Source organism: Lithobates pipiens, unplaced genomic scaffold (genome assembly GCF_037356315.1).
Source record: "Lithobates pipiens isolate NorthernLeopardFrog02 unplaced genomic scaffold, aLitPip1_a1.2 Scaffold_19, whole genome shotgun sequence".
Lineage (NCBI taxonomy): Eukaryota > Metazoa > Chordata > Amphibia > Anura > Ranidae > Lithobates > Lithobates pipiens.
Window position 1 is genome coordinate 217,001,535 of NW_027507764.1, and position 22,945 is coordinate 217,024,479.

The 22,945-nt window shown below is 47.0% G+C and overlaps 1 pseudogene; it reads left to right on the forward strand.

The window, feature by feature from the left end:
* Positions 1–9,241, forward strand: part of LOC143998044 (protein spinster homolog 1-like) — a 101,521-nt pseudogene extending 92,280 nt beyond the window's left edge.
* The last annotated feature ends 13,704 nt before the right edge of the window (positions 9,242–22,945 follow it).

Genomic DNA, 22,945 nt, shown 5'->3' on the forward strand with positions numbered 1-22,945 from the left:
AATGTGCAAAAATTATTGGAAGCTTTTTGGCCAGGAACTAGTTGGCCTTCGGATTCTTATAGGAGATTGCATCATAGTATATTTATAACGGCAAAGGGTTCTCCTTCTAATGCTGCTGACTCTTCTGCTCTGACACATACTATCCTTGCTTTATTTCTAGCTGTTTCTCTGACTGTTCCTCTCCCTCCCGCAGCTTTATTTATATTCATTGGAGAAACTCTTCTGTCACTGAACTGGGCCATTGTCGCTGATATCTTACTGGTGAGTGATGGTCACATGACTTTAACCGTTGTTCTCAATGCAATGTTTATTTTTTGCTTTAAAGTGGAAGTCCATGCTAAAACTAAAATTCCTACATCTGTAGACATTAATGACCTAAGACTAACTAATCTAGCCCTGTAAAGAAGAAATCCGTATATATACCTTTTTTGAAAGCGATCCGACCCGTTCTCCAGCGGCGGAAGCTTTGCAGAGGACACGTCCGACAACGACTGTGAAATTAATGGTAAGTGACATCACCCGTAGAGTCACTATGGGCCTTCTTTGTCGGAGGTGTCCTCTGCAAAGCCACGACTGACAGCTCGGTGTGGGATTAGAGCTTCTGCCGCTGGAGATCGGGTTCAATCAGCTTAAAAAAAGTTATGTATACTGTGTTTTTTTTTTTTTTTTTTATTCTTTACAGGGCTAGATAGGTTAATGTTAGATCATGGGTGCCTATAGATGCAGGGATTTAGGTTTTAGCCTGGACTTCCACTTTAAAGTAACACTCTGACCAAGCTATGGACAATGAAAGGTCTACATATTTATAACAAGGAGTAAATGGGCTTTGAAACAAGACCTCATTTACTTCTGTAGCTGTAGATACTGTGAAGCTATTCATCCTCAAAATTTACGGCAGAAGCACTTTCACTTTAATTTTAGCAGCTCAGCTTGCCCCTTATAGCAGTGAAACAGTAGCCTAGCTCGCCCTGCACCAGGAGTAACTCCACAGCTGCCCCCTCAATTGTGACTCAGCAGCTCAGCTTTCCATGCCCCCCCAACCCCTCTTCCAAGCACTGATTTGACACCTTTCTAATCTCAAATGTAAACCAGGAAGAGTGCACGGTAGGGAGAGGTAGAGCAGGGTGCTGGGGCATGACTTAGGGGACTTTAACCACTTCAGCCCCTTAATGACCAGAGCATTTTTTGTGATACGGCACTGCGTCGCTTTAACTGACAATTGTGCGGTTGTGCGATGCTGTACCCAAACAAAGTTGACGTCCTTTTTTTCCCCCTAATATAGAGCTTTCTTTTGGTGGTATTTGATCACCTCTGCGGTTTTTATTTTTTGCGCTATAAACAAAAAAACGCAAATTTTTTTTACTTTTTGCTATAATAAATATCCCCAAAAATATATAAAAAAAAAATTTTTTCCTCAGTTTAGGCCGATACGTATTTTTCTACATATTTTTGGTAAAAAAAAAATAGCAATAAGCGTTTATTGGTTTTTCTACAAAATAGGGGATAGCTTTGTACTAGTAATGGCGGCGAGCAACTTTTATTGTGACTGCGACATTATGGCGGTATTTGATCACCTCTGCAGTGTGTGTATGTGTATGTGTGTGTGTGCATATGTGTGTGTGTGTGTGTATGTATGTGTATGTATATATATATATATATATATATATATATATATATATATACATTTTTTTTTTTTATTATTATTATTCAGGATTTATATAGCGTCAACAGTTTACACAGCGCTTTACAACATTAGGGCAGACAGTACAATTACAATACAATTCAATACAGGGGGAAATCAGAGGGCCCTGCTCCTTTAGAGCTTACAATCTAGGAGGGAGCGTCAAGTTACACAAATGGGTAATAGCTGTGGGGGATGAGCTAATGGAGAAAATAGTGCAGTTGTTAGAATGAGGCAGGATAGGCTTCTCTGAAGAGGAAAGTTTTCAGGGATCACCTAAAAGTGTCACCTAAAAGTGGATAAATTTGGAGACAGTCTGACAGATTGGGGTAGCGAATTCCAGAGGATGAGCGAGGCTCGGGAGAAGTCCTGGAGGCGGATATGGCAGTCTATTATGAATTCTGCTGCTAGTCTAATACACCTCACTAACCAATCCATGACTGCTGCTCCTCTCTGCCAATCCCTTCGCTGACTCCCCCTACCCCACCGTGTAAAATTCAAAATGCTAACCATAACATACAAGGCCATTCACAACCTCACCCCCATCTACATCACCAACCTCATCTGCAGATATCACCCAAATCGTCCCCTCCACTCATCCCAGGACCTCCTGCTTTCTAGTTCCCTTTTTACTTCCTCCCATGCTCACCTTCAAGACTTTTCCCGAGCCTCTCCCATCCTCTGTAACTCCCTGTCCATCATTAGAAGATCCCTGAAAACTCATTTATTCAGGGAAGCCTATCCCGCACCCACCTAACTGTCCCCAAGCCACCTTCATCAAATCATTTTCTTCAGTTATTACCTTTTTGTACCACCCCCTCCCTTTAGAATGTAAGCTCTATGAACAGGGCCCCCCTGAACCTTTTTGTATTGAACTGTACTGTAATTGTGTTGTCCCCCCTTTACATTATAGAAAAAATATAGACCGCGCTAGGAGAAACAATGTGAAATTAACAAACTAACAAAATAGGCAGCAGCAATAAATGCGATATAGCACCCAACAGCAACAAAATTTATGTAAGGCTGCGCCAATCCCTCTAGCATAAGATGAAATACTAAATAAAATTAAATATATAAACAATAATACAATTGAGCAATAAAACCTCAAAAGCTGTGTAAAGTGACAAAAAGAAAAAGAGTCCAATCTAAGAAAAGTTCATAGGTGAATCCAAATAACGGACGTAGATGTCCTCAGATGACAACACCCCAGTGGTTCAACACTTTCCAAAGCGCGTGAAGTGCCCGTCACCAAATGTTGAATGCGCTTACCAGAAAATATATGAAATGAAGCATATATAAATGATCAGTGGACAACATCCAGGTCAGCCTTCCTCAGCTGGGTCAATACTCCATCCCTTAGCGATCTTTCAGGATAATGATCTGTTCAGTGGTCTCGATATAAGGCACTCAAAGACCCACAGAAAAGAGAGGGACTGACATAGCGTAATAACGTAGGAACAGTTTAATAAAATAAAAAGTAATGCACTTACAGGTATGTAGATAAATTACAGCATATAAGAACAGAGTAAAAAGCCGGCCGGCAAACAGGAGCCCGTCCTCCTCTCCTACAACGTGGTGGCGTCACTGCGTGCCTTCCCAGACGCATTTCGTCATACCTGACGTTGTCAATGGGGCCCTATACATTGTAAAGCGCTGCATAAACTGTTGGCGCTATATAAATCGTGTATATACACACACACACAGTAATACAGTGGATTACAAGCATGATTTGTTGCAGAAGCATGCTTGTAATCCAAAGCACTCGTATCTCAAAGCGAGTTTTCCAATAAGAAGTAATGGAAACTCATTCCACAACCACTGCTGGTGTATGCAGTACTGTATGTGGCCAGAGGTGCGGGGTACTGGTGATACTCGGGAACTGTTGACGTTTCCGGGTGCTCCGACGCACGTTACGCCTGCCCTACCCAGCTGTGAGCATCTCGGAGTTCTTCAGTGCCCCCGGACTTCTGGCCACATACGGTAATACATACACCAGCGTCTTGCGAAACAATGCTTGCAAATTAAGATTTTTTTTCAAATTTTTTTTAAGATAGCTCATCTTGCGAATCGCTCGTATACCGTGTTACTCGCAAACCCGAGGTATCACTATGTGTGCGTGTATGTATGTATGTATGTATATATATATATAGTCGGAAGAATGTGAAATTGTACATGACTTGAAAGGTGGCCAAGCCTCCATCTTTGTGACTTTTTACCATCTTCACCTTCCAGAAATTAGTTTTTTCAAAATATTTATTTTGACTTATTTTTTCTTTAGGCAATACAATACAAATGGGATATGTTATTCAGATTTTATAATTCATCTTTTTTTTTTTTATTCTTAAAAGACCGGCATTTTTGCACAGTAATTCCTTGTAATATAAAAACGTCACTGGAGGGCGCAGGTCCTTGAAGGCCATGCAAACACTGCAGCAAATGGCAACAAGGAGATGTGAAATGGGACAGAGTTTGTTTTTCGATGTGTTTTTTTATATATGTGATAGAACAAAAATATTACAGCGCACACATGCAAAACAGACATTTACTTTTTTAAAACACCTAGACATTTTCAAAAAACATTATCCAGCCTTGCTGGAGGTAAATGTCTATTTTGCATGTGTGTGCTGTAATATTTTTGTTCTGTTGTATGGTCTTATTGCAGAACCATCTTTAATGCATTTTTTTAGGGTGTGCCCCCCAAATATTTTGTGTGTGTTTTTTTTTTTTATATATGTGATAGACTGCAAGCCATAGGTAAGTTATTGCATATAATGGTATACCGGCATGTCAGCACTTGATTCTCCACTTAAAAAAACGGCAAAGGCCTCATTCACAAACAATAGTGTAAAGTAGAACTAAAGGTAGAGCTTGTCATTTTGGATGGAGAGATTAGACCCCCTGTCAGGTTTTTATTGCCATTGGGGAGATTCACCCTCTCTACTTCCTTTTTTACCTATATCATTTAAAAGTAAAAATAAAGAGAAATCCCAAATTTTGGCTCGACATCAGAACACTAATAGAGGGTATATCTTCCAATGGGGACACTAGATTTGGAGACAGTCAAGGATTCCTCCACTTTCCAGGGATTTCCTCCCATTTCCTGTTTTGGTTATGGGACAGGAAGTGAAGGGGGAGCTCACCAATGGCACACAGATGACAAAACAAAAATGGGTTATAAACCTCCATTAAAGGAAAGAAAAAAAAAAGCTTTGCCTCTAGCTCTGCTTTAGGCCCCGTTTTACACCTGAGCGATGCTGCCTCATCGTGTATATTTGCACATTTTGTGGTGTGTTTTTGGCGTGATGCCATTCATTTTGAATGGACCAGAATCCTCTCCAGTAGAAACTCATGTACCAAATCTTGGCACTGAGCCTGGACTTTTTAACCTTGCTTGTTTTTGTGCGTTTTTTTTTTTGTCACGCGACAGTCGCAGCACAATCAGTACTCATGTTTGCTAGCACACCTTGGATCATCAATTGTTGTCCAAAACTTTTATTGTAGAGCGATCATATCACAAAGGTACAAGTGTAACGTTTCAGAGCTGCTCAGGACCCCTCTGTCACATGTGATAAAAGATGGTACTGTGTTTGGGGATGCCATTAAGAAATAATAGCACCGCAAGCGCATTGCACGTTATGTTGCAATTCAAGAATCGCAGGAAGAAACACAATTCTGCCCGTGATTCTAATATGCTCAGGTGTGAATGGGGCCATAAAGCCACATACCAAACAAACCATGGAACATCAAACAAACAAAATGGAAAGCAAGACAGACCCAGCACTAGTTCCTGAGGGGAGGAGCTTACTCGCTAAATGCAGCTGTAGACTATATTGGTACTTGCTGGTCATTGCAAAGTGAAAACCTGATTAAGAGCTCATTGATTTATAGCCAGCAACAGTGCATGGGGAGAGGGAAAGTTCACTATGAGGATACACAACAGAGGCCTAATACATAAAAAGAGGGGGAAACCACACACTAATGTCAAGAGGGTACCAACACTGGGACATGGAAGTTAATAAGTTGGTTCACCTTTCCAGATAAAAAAAATGGAAACATGGATTAACAGCCCTCCCTTCCAGCCCACAGTCCTGCTGTACTTTCCTCCATGGGTGGTAAACCAACACTTGCAACCCTAGTCCCCACTATTCTTGCCTTACCTCCATAGGTGGTGAACTGTCAGTGCTCACACAGCCTGGGCAGCAGTCCAGTGATTTGAAATCCCCTGCTCTTCTCTCTGCAGGGCTTCCAGGACAGATCAGGGTGATCCCGATTGGACAGCACCAGCACAGAGCATCACCCTGATCTATCCCGGAAGCCCTGCAGAGAGAAGAGCAGATCCTCACACATTAGCTGCCAGCTCAGCACCCATAGAGCGTAAGGTAAGTACAGTGGGAACCGGAGATGGGAGTGAAGAGGGTGTACAATGTTTGTTCACCTTTTTGATTTCTCTGAAAAGGTGAACTAACCCCCCCAGCATTATCTATTCAGGGGAGGAACTTGCTTTTTGAGGAGTATCTGTAGATCTCTTATTGGTGCCTACTGATTTCTGAAAACAAAAAATGAAACCCACAAGCAATCTCATCCATTTTTAACCAGCATTGAAAGCACATAACACATTTTTTTAGCACTCAGTCTTACCAGGTATTAATAATGTTCATTGCCAAATCTGCCTCTAAAATCCCAATAATAATAAAAATAAAAATAGAGGAGTGTATTGCCTGTGTGCCAATAGGAGAAACTGCCCGTTGCTGTCAAGGTACATTGGCATCTCCATTGTCTGTGTACCAGCACTGGGTGGAAGGGAGGGAGACAAAAGAATAGATATGGAACATTGAGAGCAAACTGACATCGGAGGACTATGTTTTTTATGTATCATTATTATTATTTCCCTTGTGCATGGACTGCTGACTATAAATGAACGAGCTGCTGGCCTCTTCTCTTTGGTGGGGGGGATAGAAGGTGGGCGGTTATCAGGTTCCCACTCTTGTTCCAGTGGAGGTACAGTTAAATTATTGGTTAAAAAGGGAATTGAGCGATTGTCTTTCACAGTGTTCTGCAGCACAAATCCTTTCATTCTGAGGGCAGCTGATTGATTGAATTACCACAAGGGTGTTTCTTTTTCCTCCTTTAAAGCCGACATTTAATTTGCTTCATTTTTGGTCCCCCCCCCCCCATGAACTTGCTAATGACATTTTTAAATAAATAAAATCTTTCATTTTCATTACATACTGTAGTTTGGACCCATTGATGTTAGTGCTGGGTCCCTATGCTTCTCTGTGCAAGGCAGCTAGATCACGCCTAGTGGGAGGGGCCGGCAGGGTGCTGTACATGGCTCCTGGAAAACATCACAGCACCCGGCCTCAGTATTCATCTCATGAATCTTGTTATAAGAAAGGAAAAAAAACCTACACTAACATTCTCATTTTGTGAGCGTTAACCTGGGGTCTTATTATAAAAATCACTGGTAACCACAGCAGCTGGATTCAGCTCCATGCAAGCCAGTGTTTGGAGAATATGGAGAATATGGAGGCTTGTTTCACTTAACATGCTGGTTCCCTGGCTGTCATGTATCCATGATGGCTTCAATAAAAGAGTCTCAGATTAAAACAGGGGTCTCCAAACTGAGGCCCGGGGGTCAAATGTTGCCATTTGCTTGCCTTCATGCAGCTCTTTTAGCACTATTCCTTTCACTGACCCCAAAGACAGGGCACTATTGCTCTCGGTGACACCAGAGATGGGGAACTAATACTCCCACTGACACCAATTATGGTGCATTATTACTCCCAATAATAAAAAAAGTTTGGGAACTAATTCTCTCATTGACACTAATTATGGGGCACTATCCCTCCCACTAACACCAAAGATCGGGCACGATTCCTCTTACTGACACCAATGATTGGGGATCATTTTTCCCACTAACACAAATTTTTCCCAAATCGCCTTTCAGGAGTGCACCTGGAGAGAGCACAGCTCCGTCTACTTTCCCAGGAAACACTTGCAGCCTTTAAGATCCCTCCTCTTCCACTGTGCCTTCAGTTATTGTGTTTCCCCTGCCATATTGGAAGCTCTGCAGAGAACCAGTTAGGGGGGCTGCGCTGTCCAGGTGGAGAGCTTACCTCTATGGTTACTGTTTTCTGTGTGTGACCATCCCAGCACCCCCTACCCTTTAGTATGGTGGGGGGTGTTCCCTACCTTCTGACTATTTCAGCTCTCCCAGCCTTCGCATGTTGGCCCTGGGACCCAGCTGGCGAGAGCCGGCTCCAGTTAGGGGTGCAACGGATCAAAAAACTCACGGATTGGATCGTTCCTCGGATCAGAGTCATGGATCGGATCATTTTTCGGATCAGCAAATAATAATTGAATTTGCAAAAACCTGTGAAAATTCCACCACCATATAGTCCCCACTGTAATATACATCTCCCTCATTGTAATATTGGCTGGGCATGGCTGGGTACGGCTGGATATTGCCGAGTATGGCTGGGTACGTCTGGGTATTGCCGAGTATGGCTGGGTATTACCGAGTATTGAAGGGTATGGCCAGAGTATTGGCAGGGTATAGCCAGAGTATTGGCAAGATATTGCAGAGTATTAGCAGGGTATGGCAGAGTATTGGCAGGGTATCGCAGAGTATAGCAGGGTATCGCAGAGTATTGCAGTTTATTGCAGAGTATTGGAAGAGTATAGAGGGATGGCTGTGATTGCACTTGTCACAGAGTAGCACTGTGGGCTCTACAGATGCAGCCGACATAGCTGCTGCCATCCGATCTCTCCCCTCCACTGTACAGATCAGTACACCAAGGGGAGAGAGGAACCTGAGTCATCATGACGTTGGTTTGTTTACAAGTAAATGCTCCATCATTTGACGGAGTGATCACATTGTAAACGCCGACGGGTGCACCAAGATGGCTGCCACTTAGGAAAGGCCGCGGCTTCGGCCTAGTTCCAAAGTCCGAGACCGCGGATCGCAGTGTGTGCTGATCCAAACGGGGTGACCCGTTTGGATCACGGATCGCTGACGATCCATTGCACCCCTAGTTCCAGTAGGTGGGACTTCCGGCAAGGTGATGGTGGCAGTGATTATGGCTGCCTACACTGTCACCAGTGTAGGCGGGATTCAAACATTGGCCAGGCCCAAGGTAAGAGGGTTGCAGTGGTGCCCCTATCGCCTCCATTTGAGCTTTTCTTATTTGGTTTATGTTGCCCTTCCCGGGGGGGAGCCTGCTACTGTAAGGGATAAGGTAACTGCTCTCAGGCCTTACAGTCTGGGCAGGGGCTCTGTCTAGGGGGTTGTTGGTTCATTGCACTCTTGGGGGTTTCCCTTGTTCCTCCAGGGTGGTGATCGTGTATCTCACATAGGGGTATATAGTCTCCCTTCAGTTAGGTGACTAGTTTGGTCTTGTTTTTTGTGTTTACTATTAGGTCAAAGCCTCAGTTAAATCTAAAGGTCCTCCTTCAGTCCGAAGGAAATGCCCTTCCTGCAAAAATCCCCTCGGAGACTCATGGCCAAAGCCCCTGTACAGAACCTGCACTGCAGACCTTGTTAAAGAGGTTTCTTCATAACAATGTAAAGTTCTGTTTTCTTTGGTAAAAGTGCTAATGGAAACCTTAAGTTCTGTCCACTCCCTGTTAGTCAAAAGTCCAACAACCCAGACAGACTCTCAGCAAAACACACTGTCCAGTTCCCTGGCATCCACCTCAAAGTCGGGGGAGGTTAATGACTGAGAGCAAGAGGGGGCAAGTACCCTACTTTCCCTCAAGGATTCAGATGAGGAAGAAGAGGATGTCAGTAGAACAGTGAGGGAAGTAGATGATCTGCTTAAAGCAATCTATATGACCCTCGACATACAAGAGGAGAAGGTTCAACTCTTCATACATGACAATGTATTAAGGCCTGGATTATTCCAAACGCAAGGTATTCCCAGTCCACAGGGGTCTTTCTGAAGCGGTTAAAGAATGGAGAGACCCGGAGAGGGTTCCTTTCTTTAAAACCCTTAGAAGGTTCCCTTTCGAAGAGAATGAGACTCAGGTGTGGAAAAAAAGCCCAGGGTGGACATGGCTTTCTCAAGTTTCTCGTCGCACAGATCTGGTGTTCAAGGATATGGGCATATTAAAAGATTCAATGGACAAGAGGGCAGATTCCCTTCTTAAAAAAGTGTGGGATTCTAGCCTCAAGCCCACTATGGCATCAACGGAGGTTGCCAGAAATTTAAAATGCTGGTTGAAGCAGCTAAAAGCATGTGGAGTCCGGAACATCTAGGAAAGACTTACTAAAGTCTTTCCCACTCCTGTTGAAGGCAGTAAAGTATATTGAGGATGCTTCTTCAGAATGTCTGCAAGATCCTCTGCGTTGGTTAATTTGACCAGACGTGCCATCTGGCTTAAGACGTGGTTGGGCGCTTCGGCTTTTCAGATAAAGTTGTGCGGGATACCGTTTTCGGGTGCCTTACTTTTTGGCCCAGATCTGGAGTCTGTGTTGGATAGAACTGCCGATAGAAAGAAAGCCTTCCCCTCAAAGAAAAATGTTCGTGCTGTTCCACAGTCCCAAAGAGTTAGGGAGCAGGACCAGAAGAACATGTGGCCCTCCCAGAGGGGCAGGCATAGAGGTGGGGAATTTTTCATACCCCCCGGACCAGTCTGCCAAAAGCAAATGACAGCCTCCTCCCAGTGGGAGGAGAGGTATCGTCTTTCCTCCCACAATGGGAGAAAACAACCTCGAACCTGTTCAACAAAAACATTGTCACCCATGGTTACAGCCTGGGGTTCTCAGAAACCCCTCCAAGCAGATTTTACGTCACCAGTCTTCCAAGTTACAAAGAAAAAGCTTCCGCAATGACGACCCTCTTACAGGATCTGATACAGCAGGAAGTCATAGTCCCCAGGGATCAGGAAGACCGGGAGTTCTATTCGCCCGTCTTTTTAGTGAGGAAGCCCTCTAGAAAATATCGTCTGAAACTAAAGATTTTGAAGAAAATCAATACAGTACAAGCACTTTTGGATGGACACAATTCATTCGGTAACAAAACTTCTGTCCCCAGGGTGTGCTTCATGGCGTCTTTTTGGATTTGAGGGATGCTTATCTACATGTCCTAATAGCCTAGTCTTCTTAGAAATTTTTCCGGCTCGCTGTCATCTTGGGAAAATCAGTGTAGCATCTTCAATTCAGGGCTCTACCCTTTGGGCTGTCCTCCCCCAGAGTATTAACCAGAAGCACTGGAACTGCTGAGGCTGAGGAGGATATCTATTGTGCCTTACCTGGATGACATGTTACTCTTTGCAGACTCCAGGGATCAGGTGCTATCAAACCTTCAGGAGACCCAGGCTCACCTCAAAAGCTTAGGGTGGCTGCTAAATCTGGAGAAATCCAATTTGTTTCCAGCACAGGAAGTACATTTTCTTGGGTACACAATAAGTTTAGTAATTCAGAAGATTTCTCTCCCACAGGAAAAAGTAGAGGAGGTCCAGTCCACCATACGTCAGATGCAGACCAACCTCTTGGTGACAGCTCGGAAGGCTTCAACAGTGTTGGGGCTACTCGCTGCATCCATACCGACCATCCAGTGGGCCAGACTACATTTTTGCCCTCTCCAGATTGACATTCTGCAGAAATGCTCTTACCCTTTACAAAAGCAAATCAAAATTGCCACGAGTGTGAAGAGGGCCCTTGGGTGGTGGCAAAACCTGGGCAATCTAACAGATGGCCTCTACTGGGCTTTTCCTCTAAACAAATGTTTGACAACAAGATGCAAGCGCTTGGGGCTGGGGAGCCCACCTAGATGGCCAGACTGCACAGGGGTCATGGTCCAAAGCAGAGGCTTGGAAATCGTTCAACTGGCAGAAGCTTAGGGACATTTTTCTAGGTCTCCTTTACTTCAAGCAAGCAATCAAGGGGCAGCATGTATAAGTCCTGTCAGACAATAGGACGGCGGTTGCCTACATGCCAAAGCAAGGTGGAGCAGGAGCAAGGGCCTCTTGGTTTTCGCCATGCAGTCACCTGGGCAGAGCGCAATGTGGCTTCTCTTACAGCAATCCACCTGAAAGGGTCTCAAAATCTCCTGGTGGATCTCCTAAGCAGAAGGAAGGTAGGGGAGATGGAATAGAGCCTAAACCCAGATTTCTTCCTGATGGTCACTGAGGTCTGGGGTTATCCTCAAATCGACTTATTTGCAATTCAACAAAATGCGAAAGTTACAATATTAATTTCACTCCACAGGAAAGATCAGGCCAGGGGGCTAGACACCTTTGCCCATCCATCGGACTACCCTTTGTGCTATGCTTTCCCCCCTTCCATCTAATCCCTCTGGTTCTCAGGAAGTTTAGGGAAGAGGCCACAGATTTGATCTTGATCACCCCTTTTTGGCTGAAAAGGTCATGGTTTGTGACACTTCTGAATCTAGTCAGTAAGCCCCCCAGGAAGGACCTGTTCATGCAGGGGGCACTGAACCATCCGGAGATGGATCGGCTTAATTTGATGGACTGGTTTCTGAGGGGGACCTCCTAAGCACCTTGTTGAGAACAAGGGCCTCTTCCCGACAACCCTGGCCATTGGTTGTCGGGGTCTGCGGGCAGGGGGCTTATCGGAATCCAGGGGGCCGCCTTTGATAAGGGGGCCCCAGATACTGGCCCCCCACCCTATGTGAATGAGTATGGGGTACAATGTACACCTACCCATTCACCGGGTGAAAAAATGTAAATAAAACATAACACAAGGGTTTAAAATAATTTATTGCACAGCTCCGGGGGTCTTCCGTCTTGGGGGGGTCTTCTCGCCGGACTCCTCCGCTATCTTCTGCATCTTTTGCTAGCTCTTTTACTAGCGGAGGAGCCCGGCTTTCTTCTTTGTCTCCGCCTGGGGGTCTTCTTCCAACTTCGGCGGTCTTGTCCCCCTCTTCATGGGTCTTGTCCCCCTCTTTGGTTCTTCTTGCCGGGCCTCCGCTTTCTTCCTATAGCTCTTTTACTAGCGGTGGCCCGGTCTTCTGGTATATATTTATCTATGGGCTTCTGCGCTCTATGAGAAATAGAAGAGGGAGGACTTCTGGTGCCGCCACCTCTTCTTCTGACTTCGGGGGTCTTGTCCCCTTCTTCGGTTCTTCCTGCCGGGCCTCCGCTTTCTTCTTCCAGCTCTTTTACTAGCGGTGGCTCGGTCTTCTGTCGCTGCCGCCTTCTCTTCTTCTTCCTTGAGATGTTGGCTCGACGCTGTCTCTGGCCGCATTGACAGGGACTTGTTGCGCGGTGACTTCTATAGGGACAATGGGCGGGGTCACCGGGTAATGATTTTTTTCACATTGTACCCCATACTAATTGACATAGGGTGGGGGGCTGGTAACTGGGGGCCCCTTATTAAAGGGGGCTCCCGGATTCCAATAAGCCCCCCACCCGCAGACCCTGACAACCAACGCCGCAGGGCCCTCCCTTCCCCAATGCACCCCCCCATGTTGAGAGCACGCAGCCTGGTAAGGCTCAGGAGGGGGGCGCTTGTCCCCACCCCCTTTCCTGACCAGCTGGGTTGCATGCTCTAATAAGGGTCTTATATGGACCTTGGGGGGGACCCCCATGCCGTTTTTTTGGCGTAGGGCTTCCCCTTTATGTCCATACCAGGTGACGGGGCCAGTGACTTGTCAATCTCGCCACCGAAGGCGGCGACATTGACTTCCTTCGCTAGTCCTGGCTACCTGGAGCCGCGTTCAAAATGAACAGACTTTCCTCCAGTCCATTCATTTCAAAAGTACGGAGGGCTCCCGCCATAGTCTGGTGGACCTAGTCCGCCGGAAAAGTCCGGTTGTGTGTGGGCAGGTCCGCTCGTTCAGAAAGTCCGGTGGACTTTCCGGTGGTTTGTCCACCAGACTAAGTCCGCCGGATAGTCTGATCGTGTGTACACGGCATAAGAGAAATTCCCAAAACTTGGCCTGTTGAGAGTGCTTGAGAAAAGGGTTGAGAACAACTGCTTTAAGTCACTGGCCTAGAATCAGTAGGCAGATAAAAGCTGCTTTTTATTCCAGGTCGATGGGACCTGACACTACCAAGGTACTGAACGCAAACCGTAACCAGATATTTCAGGAGCTCAACAATGAGAGCCTCCACGCGTCTCTCATTGTTTATTTCTCTTATATTCACTGACCGACACAGCTCCTCTCATAACCATTGGGTTGTTCTGCCCTATTACTAGGAGATACTAGGCATTAGTTGTAATACAACACTCAGAACTCTTAGTTCCGCCCAGGGGGCGGTCCCTTTGGCAACAACCCTCCAGCCTGCCATGCAGCCAACAGTTTTAGTGTGCCTAGTGAAGGAGAAGGACGTAGGAACCCTGCAGGCCCATCGGTCCGTGCTTTTTTCTGCAGAAGCGTGACTTTTTGCGCAAGGTGATTGATCCTGTGATCTACTATCAACAGCCAGCTGGCTGGATATCTTTATCCTTGTAGTCTCCCCAGTCCGGCCATCGAGCGTATGCAGGCCGCAGCTACGCCCTCGGCAGGCCACGATGAAACCTCAGCTCCAGTGGTCGGTGAGCTTTTATGCATACATATGACCAGGCTACTGATGTCTGCGTCACAGTATGCCAGAAGCCACCCTGTACTGCTCAGAGTGGGTCTGTAATGGAATGTCTCCCAGCTCTTCAGGACTGGTAAGTACAGCTCTCCCGGCCTCGGTGGGGTTGAGCAGCTGGGCATTCCCTAGGAGGTCGATTCGGGGGTCCCTTACCTCCCTCTCTTCTCTCCCTGTCCCTATCTTCCCTCCCTCCCTGGGGGGGAAGGCTGCATGTTGCTGCTGAGCGGTGTGTGTGTGCCTATGTGGAGGCTCTCCAGGGGGCTCTCACCTGGGGGGGGGGGGCTGCACTGGCTAGCGGTGTCCTGGGTCTTCATGCCCCCGGAAGGTGTCTGTGAGGTTTTGCTGATGTCTTGTACAGCGCTGTGTTCACTGCCATAGTTTTCTCCCTGTACCTCACGGAGCTGCCATTTTAGGTGTGGGCAAGGACAGCATGCTTTCCTGGACTTTCGCGGCCATTTTCCTAGTGATCTCCTATACAGGACACTGGTGGCCATATTCTTGAAGCCTAAACACGTTTTTCAGTGTTCTTTAGCGGCAGCATGTGCTCATGTGCTCTCACAGCTATTTTCCCTGTGTTTTATGTCTTTGTACTGGACACTGGGCGGCCATTTTATTGAAGCCTGAGCATACTTCAGAGCGGTTTGCCGCTATTTGCAGCTACTGCCACCGACACAGCTTTTGTTTCCTGTGCACCTGGGAGCCCACAGGGACTACAGGCACTGCTTGCTGGATAGCGCAGAACTCCTCAGGGTGGTGAGTCCGGAGGGAAAGAGGCCCTCAGCGAGCGGCAGTAAGGAGGGTGGGACTGTCACTGTCCTAAGTCCCCTTAGGGTGGCAGAGAGGGTAGGGTCAGCATGGCTTCAGAAACTGGTGTTTCTTCCCCCGAAAACCAGGCAATTGCAACCGGGTGACCTGCAGACTGCTCAGTGCCCATGGACACCCTGATGGCGGTCCTCAATTCGTTCGTTGCCAAGATGGAGGCAGGAAGAAAGGTGCAATAAAGCAGCCCCTGCCCCCCACCCCCGTCCTCTGGGGAGAGCTCTGACTCAGGTCCTGCTGAGGCTGGTGACCCCTGCTCTGTCTTGTCAGATGACACTGACCAGGACCGTTCGGACAGGGAGGATGAGTCCCCGTCCAGGTCCGTGCGCGACAAATCGCTTGTTGGAGCACTTATCACAGCTTATCACAGCTGTGCGTGATATCCTGAAGATTCAGGAACCAGCAGATCCTTCTGCTGATGTACTGGTCCCCTTTGGGTCCCGCAAGCCAGCACGTTCACCGAAGGTGTTCCCGTATCTGACTTATTTTGACAAGTTTGTTTACAAGGAATGGGGTCACACGCAACGGACCTTTTCGATCCCCAAATCCATGGCAGTGTATTACCCCTTTGAGGAAAGCTTTCTCAAGAAGTGGTCGGCTCCTCCAGTCATGGACCCCCCAGGATCCAGGTTAAACAAAGTAACAACGATCCCGGTAGAGGGGACTCCTGCATTCAAGGATCTCACGGACAGGAAGGCCGAGGCGGTGGCTCGTTCCTTGTTTACGGTTGTGGGGTCAGCCGTGCGACCAGTACTGGCATCCGCACTTGTGTCGCAGACACTAACTGAGTGGGCAAAACTTTTGCACCACGAATTGGGAGAGCAACAGGCCTCTCCTGTCTGCGTGGAACTAGCAGACAAACTAGTGCAAGTCCTTAAGTACATCTGTGACGTGGCCCTGGATACCCTCCCTCTGTTATCTAGGGCTTCAGTGTCAGTTGTGTGCTTAGACGCCTTTGGCTAAAATTGGCTAGACCAGCATTTGGCTAAAATGCTGGTCTAGCCAGGCATCCAAAAAAGCCCTGACGGATCTTCCCTTCCTTGGCCACCGGCTATTTGGAGCCTCTTTGGATGACATTATTAAAAATTGCCACCGGTTGTAAGAGAACACTACTCCCACAGGCCAGGAAGGCTAAGGAGCCACGCCGTAGGCAAGGGTCCTCTTTTTCGTACGCCCGGAGCTTTGACAAAACATCCCCAGCCCAACAGGACAACCACGGACGGACAAAAACATCCCTGGAACCACAAGCCTATGAATAAAAGTGCTACTGCATGAAGGTTTGCCCCACCCATGTCTTGGGTGGGGGGGTCACCTTCGGGAGTTTGCAGCCCGGTGGTCCTCTCAGTTATACAACCAATGGGTCTGCGATCTGATTTCCTCAGGCTGCAAGATAGAGTTTCTCTCTTGGCCGCCAAACACATTTTTCCCCTCCAGCATACCCGTATCCCCGGCTCACCGGCCGGCCCTCTTGGGGGCAGTAAGGGACCTGCTGAGTCGCGGGGTGGTTGTACCGGTTCCAGAATCGGAACGTTTCCAGGGATTCTACTCAAATCTGTTTGTAGTTCCCAAGAAGGAAGGGGTACGTCCAATCTTGGACTTAAAAGCACTCATTCACTTTGTAAAATTGCAGAGGTTCAGAATGGAATCAGTTCGCTCAGTAGTCGCTGCACTCCATCAAGGAGACTCCCTGGCATCTTTGGACATCCATATGCCTTCGGCATCAAACATTTCTGTGGTTTGCAGTCAGGGAAGCCCACTACCAGTTTGTGGCTCTTCCTTTTGGTCTTGCATCAGCCCCCCGAGTCTTTACCAAGGTATTGGCTCCAGTTTTGGCGTTGCTGCGGCAACATGATCTCTTCCTGAGGGCATCTTCCGCCTCAGATTTAGAGGAGGATGTGGCAATCACCATGCAGACCCTGCAAAAATTTGGGTGGCTGTTCAACCTAAAGAAGTCGGTGATTGTACCGACCCAGCATCTGGAGTACCTAGGCTTGCTCTTGGACGCCATGGAAGCGAGAGTGTTTCTCTCATCAGACAAGCTGCAGACTCTCAGGGCCGCAGTAAAACTGCTTATGAACCGCAAGTGGTCGTCGCTCCGCTTTTGCATGCGAGTCCTGGGACTCATGGTAGCCTCCTTCGAGGCAGTACCTTATGCCCAGTTCCACACCAGAGTCCTGCAGAAGGAGATTTTGACAAAATGGGACAAATCTCAGTTTTCCCTGGATCGACAGATCTAGGTGAGCCAGTCAGTCAGAGACTCACTGATTTGGTGGCTGAGGTCCCCGGTGATTCAGTACGGGAAATCGTTCCTACCTCTGAAGTGGACAGTGATCACAACGGACGTCAGCCTATCCGGCTGGGGTGGAGTGATGGGGGTTCAGTCGGCTCAGGGCCTCTGGGCGATGGAAGAATCCAAGTTGCCGATCAATCTACTCGAATTGAGAGCGATCAGGCTGTGCCTCTCCACATGGTCGATGAGACTGCAAGGGCATCCAATCAAGATCCAGTCAGACAACGCCACTGCGGTGGCATACGTCAATCACCAAGGGGGAACAAGAAGCTCAGCCACTGCACGGAAGGTCGCTCACATACTTCGGTGGGCAGAGCGACACGTACCGGCCCTGTGGGCCATTTACATCATGGGAGTGGAGAAATGGCAGGTGGACTATCTCAGTCGCCAGATGCTGGACCCAGGAGAATGGGCGTTGCATCCGGAGATATTCAGGTCACTGTGCCTGAGGTGGGGCACACCAGACGTGGATCTTCTGGCCTCCTGTCTCAAGTAGAAGGTGCCAAGATTCGTGTCCAGGTCAAGAGATCCATGGGCAGAAGCGTCAGATGCGCTGGTGGCTCCGTGGGATCAGTACCAGCTGATCTACGCCTTTCCTACACTGAAACTGTTGCCACGCCTGCTGTGCAGAGAGGAAGCCGAGGGGATCCCAGTAATGCTGGTTGCCTCAGATTGGCCTCAGTGTCCTTGGTACCCAGACCTGGTGTGTCTGGTGGCAGACGCTCCCTGGCGACTACCATTGCGAGAGGACCTTCTGTCTCAAGGTCCGATTCTCCATCCTGCTTTACCATCGCTGGCTTTAACAGCATGGCTATTGAGAGCCAGGTGTTGAGGAACCGGGGTCTGTCAGACTCGGTGATCCAAACTACGTTGACAGCACGAAAATCTTCTTCTCTGAAGATATACCATCGTACCTGGAAGGCCTACATCTCCATGTGTGAGGAGAAAGGATGGCATCCGCGCTCCTCTTCTATATCCAGGATCCTGCTGTTTCTTCAGCAAGAAGTAGACATGAAATTGGCGTTAAGCACCATTTAGGGGCAAATTTCAGCTTTGGCTGTCTTTTTTCTGGGACCCCTGGTGTCTCACTCATTTGTGAGTACTTTTGTTCAGGGGGTACGTCATGTAGCCCCACCGTTACACCCATGGGATTTGAACCTGGTGTTATCGGCGCTTCAAAAATCGCCATTTGAAAATATCAGGGAGATTCCCCTGTTGACTCTCTCCCAGAAAGTTGTCTTTCTAGTGGCCATCACATCGGCCAGGAGGGTTTTGGAACTGGCGGCCTTGTCTTGCAAGTCACCCTATCTGGTTAGCCACAAGGATAAGGTGGTGTTGCGTCCGCAACCGTCTTTTCTACCGAAGGTCGTCTCGGCTTTTCACATTAATGAGGACATTGCATTACCATCTTTCTCTGTCCTAGGCCGAAACACCCTAAGGAGGTGGCCCTTCACACTCTGGACGTGGTTCGGGCTCTGAAAGTGTATTTGTCTACCACTGCTCCCTTTCGGAAGTCAAACTCGCTGTTTGTTTCGGTAGCTGGTCCCAAGAAAGGCATGGCGGTCTTGTCAGCCACCATTTCCAGGTGGATCAGATGGATTGTAGTACAAGCCTAAAAGCTTAAAGGGGCAGGTGCCCCCCTTTCTGTTCACGGCCCACTCCACAAGGGCAATCGGAATGTCTTGGGCCTTCCGACACCAAGCGTCTGTCGCTCAGGTGTGTAAGGCGGTGACATGGTCTTCTGTCCACGCGTTTACCAAGTTCTACAAGGTAGATGTCAGTACATCGGCTGATGCCTGTTTTGGCCACAAAGTTTTGCAGGCGGCTGTATAGTTGCAATTGAATATGCAATATTAAAAAAAAAAAAATCCTGGTTTTTCGATAAAAACACAGTACCGTTAAGTTAATGCACTGTTGCATTACATTGCGCAGTTTTTTGTGCGGTTGTGGGTAGTCACTCCTGTTGAGGGTACCCTGGTTTTGTGGTGGACTGTTGTTTTTTGTGGGTAAAGTTTCACTAGATCCCACTTGCCACGGTGGATGAAGTTTTTATGCTGTTTTTCCCACCCCTTGTTTGGCACTGCTTGGGGATGTCCCAATGGTTATGAGAAGAGCTGTGTCGGTCGGTGAATATAAGTGAAAATAGGATTTTTTGTACTCACCGTAAAATCCTTTTCTCTGTAATTCACCGACCGACACAGCACCCGCCCCTCCTATTTTATCTTCATGTTATGCTGCTTGTTGACGTACTGATGGCTGCATGGCAGGCTGGAGGGTTGTTGACCAAGGGACCACCCTCTGGGCGGAACTAAGAGTTCTGAGTGTTGTATTACAACTAATGCCTAGTATCTCCTAGTAATAGGACAAAACAACCCAATGGTTATGAGAGGAGCTGTGTTGGTCGGTGAATTACAGAGAAAATTATTTTACTTATTATAAAAATAAACAATTAAAATATATATTTTTGAACACATTCTTACTTTAGAGCATTTCTTCACACCTGCCTTTTGTGACTACCATGCTGAGGAGGGGTGGAGGACCTTCATATGCATACTATGTAGATTTGATATGGTGTTCTGCCAAAAACTGTCCCCCCATCAGATAGTGTCTGCCCGCACTGCGCAGGGGCAGCGTTTGCGCAGTATGGAGGACAAGGAGACTCCCAAAGTCTCCGAAGAAGAACGGCACCTGTGGACTTGCTAGTACCTTCTGCCCCAAGCCCTACCATCCAAGTGGACATACGGTAGCACTTAGTTCTCGGCCTTCTGAGACCACATTGTACACAGGGGTTGGTGGAGAAGGCTGTTTGTCCACAGAATTGGGGTGCATTCCCACTTGGGCTTCAGCTTGCTGCCTCTTTCACATTTCAAGTTCTTTACCAGGACCTGGCCCAGTCAGGTCACCGCCCTCAACCCAATAGAACACCTTTGGGATGAATTAGAGAGGAGAGTGCAAGCCAGGCCTTCCCGTCCAACATCAGTGCCTGACCTCACAAATGCGCTTCTGGAAGAAAGGTCAAACATTCCCGTAGACACACTCCTAAACCTTGTGGACAGCCTTCCCAGAAGAGTTGAAGCTGTTATAGCTGCGAAGGGTGGACCAACTCAATATTGAACCCTACGGACTAAGACTGGGATGCCATTAAAGTGGTAGTAAACTCTGTACTACTTGTACCTACAGGTAAGCCTATAATAAGGCTTACCTGTAGGTACTGCAAGTATCGCAGTACCTACAATTTCCAGCGTGCACTCTGAAGGTTCGGCTTACAGAGCCGGAACTTCCGAGCAAGTTTCTGAAACAGGCAGCTGCCACTCGCATCCCCCGGAGTGATGTCATCGCGTCCCCGGCCCCAGCTGTCTCAGCAGTGACATTGCGGCGTGGGAGGGCTTCGTTCTAAGGTAAGTTTCTCATAATGTGCTAGTATGCAATGCATACAAACACATTATGACATTGCGTTGCAGGATTTTTTTTTTTTTTTTTAACCACCAGCGGTTGACTAAAGTGTGTGTGTAAAGGCGTCACAATACTTTTGACAATATAGTGTATATAGACCAATGTATATACTGGGACTTTGCAATGTTTTATCTCTTTCTCTTAAAACTCCCCGTTCTTCTTCTTATTATTATTATTATTATTATGACAGATTAGTGAGACAGAATGTCTGCGTCTCCTCCAGCTCTCCCCTCCCCACCTCCAGTCACAGCAATGTGGAGATGACAGGAGGGGGAGGAGGAAAAATCTCCTCATGTCTGACCAGCCCCTCCAATCAGCACACAGAGAATGCAATGATTCATGGTAAGTGTCTTCTTATCTCAGGGAACTACAACTCCCAGATGATATTACCAGGAGGAAACAGGAAGTAGAAGAGAAGCTCTTAGTGTATTTTGTAGAACTCAGAAGAGATCCAGAACATTGGGTGAGAAATGTTTAGAAAAGAGAGAAATAATTCAGTACATGAAGATTGTCCTCTGTTAGGAATGATTTGATTTATTAGTGGTGAAAGTGAACTTACACTTTAACTGCTTAACCACGTAAGGACCGGGCCTCTTTTTGAGATTTGTTGTTTACAAGTTAAAAAATTATTATTTTTTTGCTAGAAAATTATTTAGAACACCCCAAACATTATACATTTTTTTTCTAACACCCTAGAGAATAAAATGGCGGTTGTTGCAATACTTTCTGTTAAATCGTATTTGCACAGTAGTCTTACAAGCACACTTTTTTTATGGAAAAAATACACTTTTCTTTGAATTAAAAAACAGTGAAATTATCCCAATTTTTTTTTTATGGTGTGAAAAACAACGTTACGCCAAGTAAATTGATACCCAACATGTCACTCTTCAAAATTGCGCCTGCTCGTGGAATGACGACAAACTTTTACCCTTAAAAATCTCCATAGGCCATGTTTAAAAAATTCTACAGGTTGCATGTTTTGAGATACAGAGGAGGTCTAGGGCTAGAATTATTGCTCTCACTCTACCGAGTGCGGTGATACCCCACATGTGTGGTTTGAACACAGTTTTTTCAAGTTTTCATGCGCGGGCACTACTCACGTATGCGTTCGCTTCTACACGTGAGCTCGGAGGGACAGAGCGCGTTTAAAAAATTATTAATTTTTTCCTTATTTATTTTATTTTTTATTTTTATTTTTATACCGTTCTTAACAACTGGCCCATAGCCAAATGATGGCTACGGGCGGTTGCTTAACTCTGGGAGGACATACACTGACGTCCTCCCAGAATTCTGCTTTTGCGCGCCCCCCCTCCCCCCCCACAGGACCTGGCGGATCGTGGTAAACGGCCGCTCATCGTGCCCGTTTACCACGTGATCGCTCCGTCAGATGACGGAGTGATCACTTGTAAACAAACCGGCGTCATGTCATGACACCGGTTCCTCTCTCCCCTCTCTGTACCGATCGGTACAGTGGAGGGGAGAGATCGGTGTCAGCAGCGCTGTTGGCGGGATCTGTAGTGCCCACAACGCTGCTCACCGACAATTAACCCTGCAATTCCCTGCCAACACCCTGCAATACCCAGCAATGCCCTACCAATACTCAGCAATGCCCTGAAAATGCTCTGCAGTACCCAGCAATACTCTGCCAATACTCTGCGATGCCCTGCTAATAACCAGCAATGCCCTGCCAATACTCTGCAATACCCAGAAATACTCTGCAATACCCAGCAATGCACTGCCAATACTCTGCAATAGCCAGCAATACCCTGCCAATACTCTCCCATAAACGGCCATACCCAGCAATAGCCAGCCATACTCTGCAATACCCAGCCATACTCTGTGATACCCTGCAATACCCAGCCATACCCTGCAATACCCAGCCACACTCTGCAATACCCAGCCATAAACAGCCATACTCGGCGATACCCTGTAATACCCAGCCATACTTGGCCATGCTCAGACATACTCGGTGATACCCTGCAATACCCAGCCATACTCGGTGATACAAAACTGTTTTTTTTTCTAAAAAAAACACATTCGAAAAATTTCTGCGCAAATACCGCGTGAGATAAAAATTTGCAATGACTGTCATTGTATTCTCTAGGGTCTTTGCTAAAAAAAACATATATATAATGTTCTGGGGTTCTATGTAATTT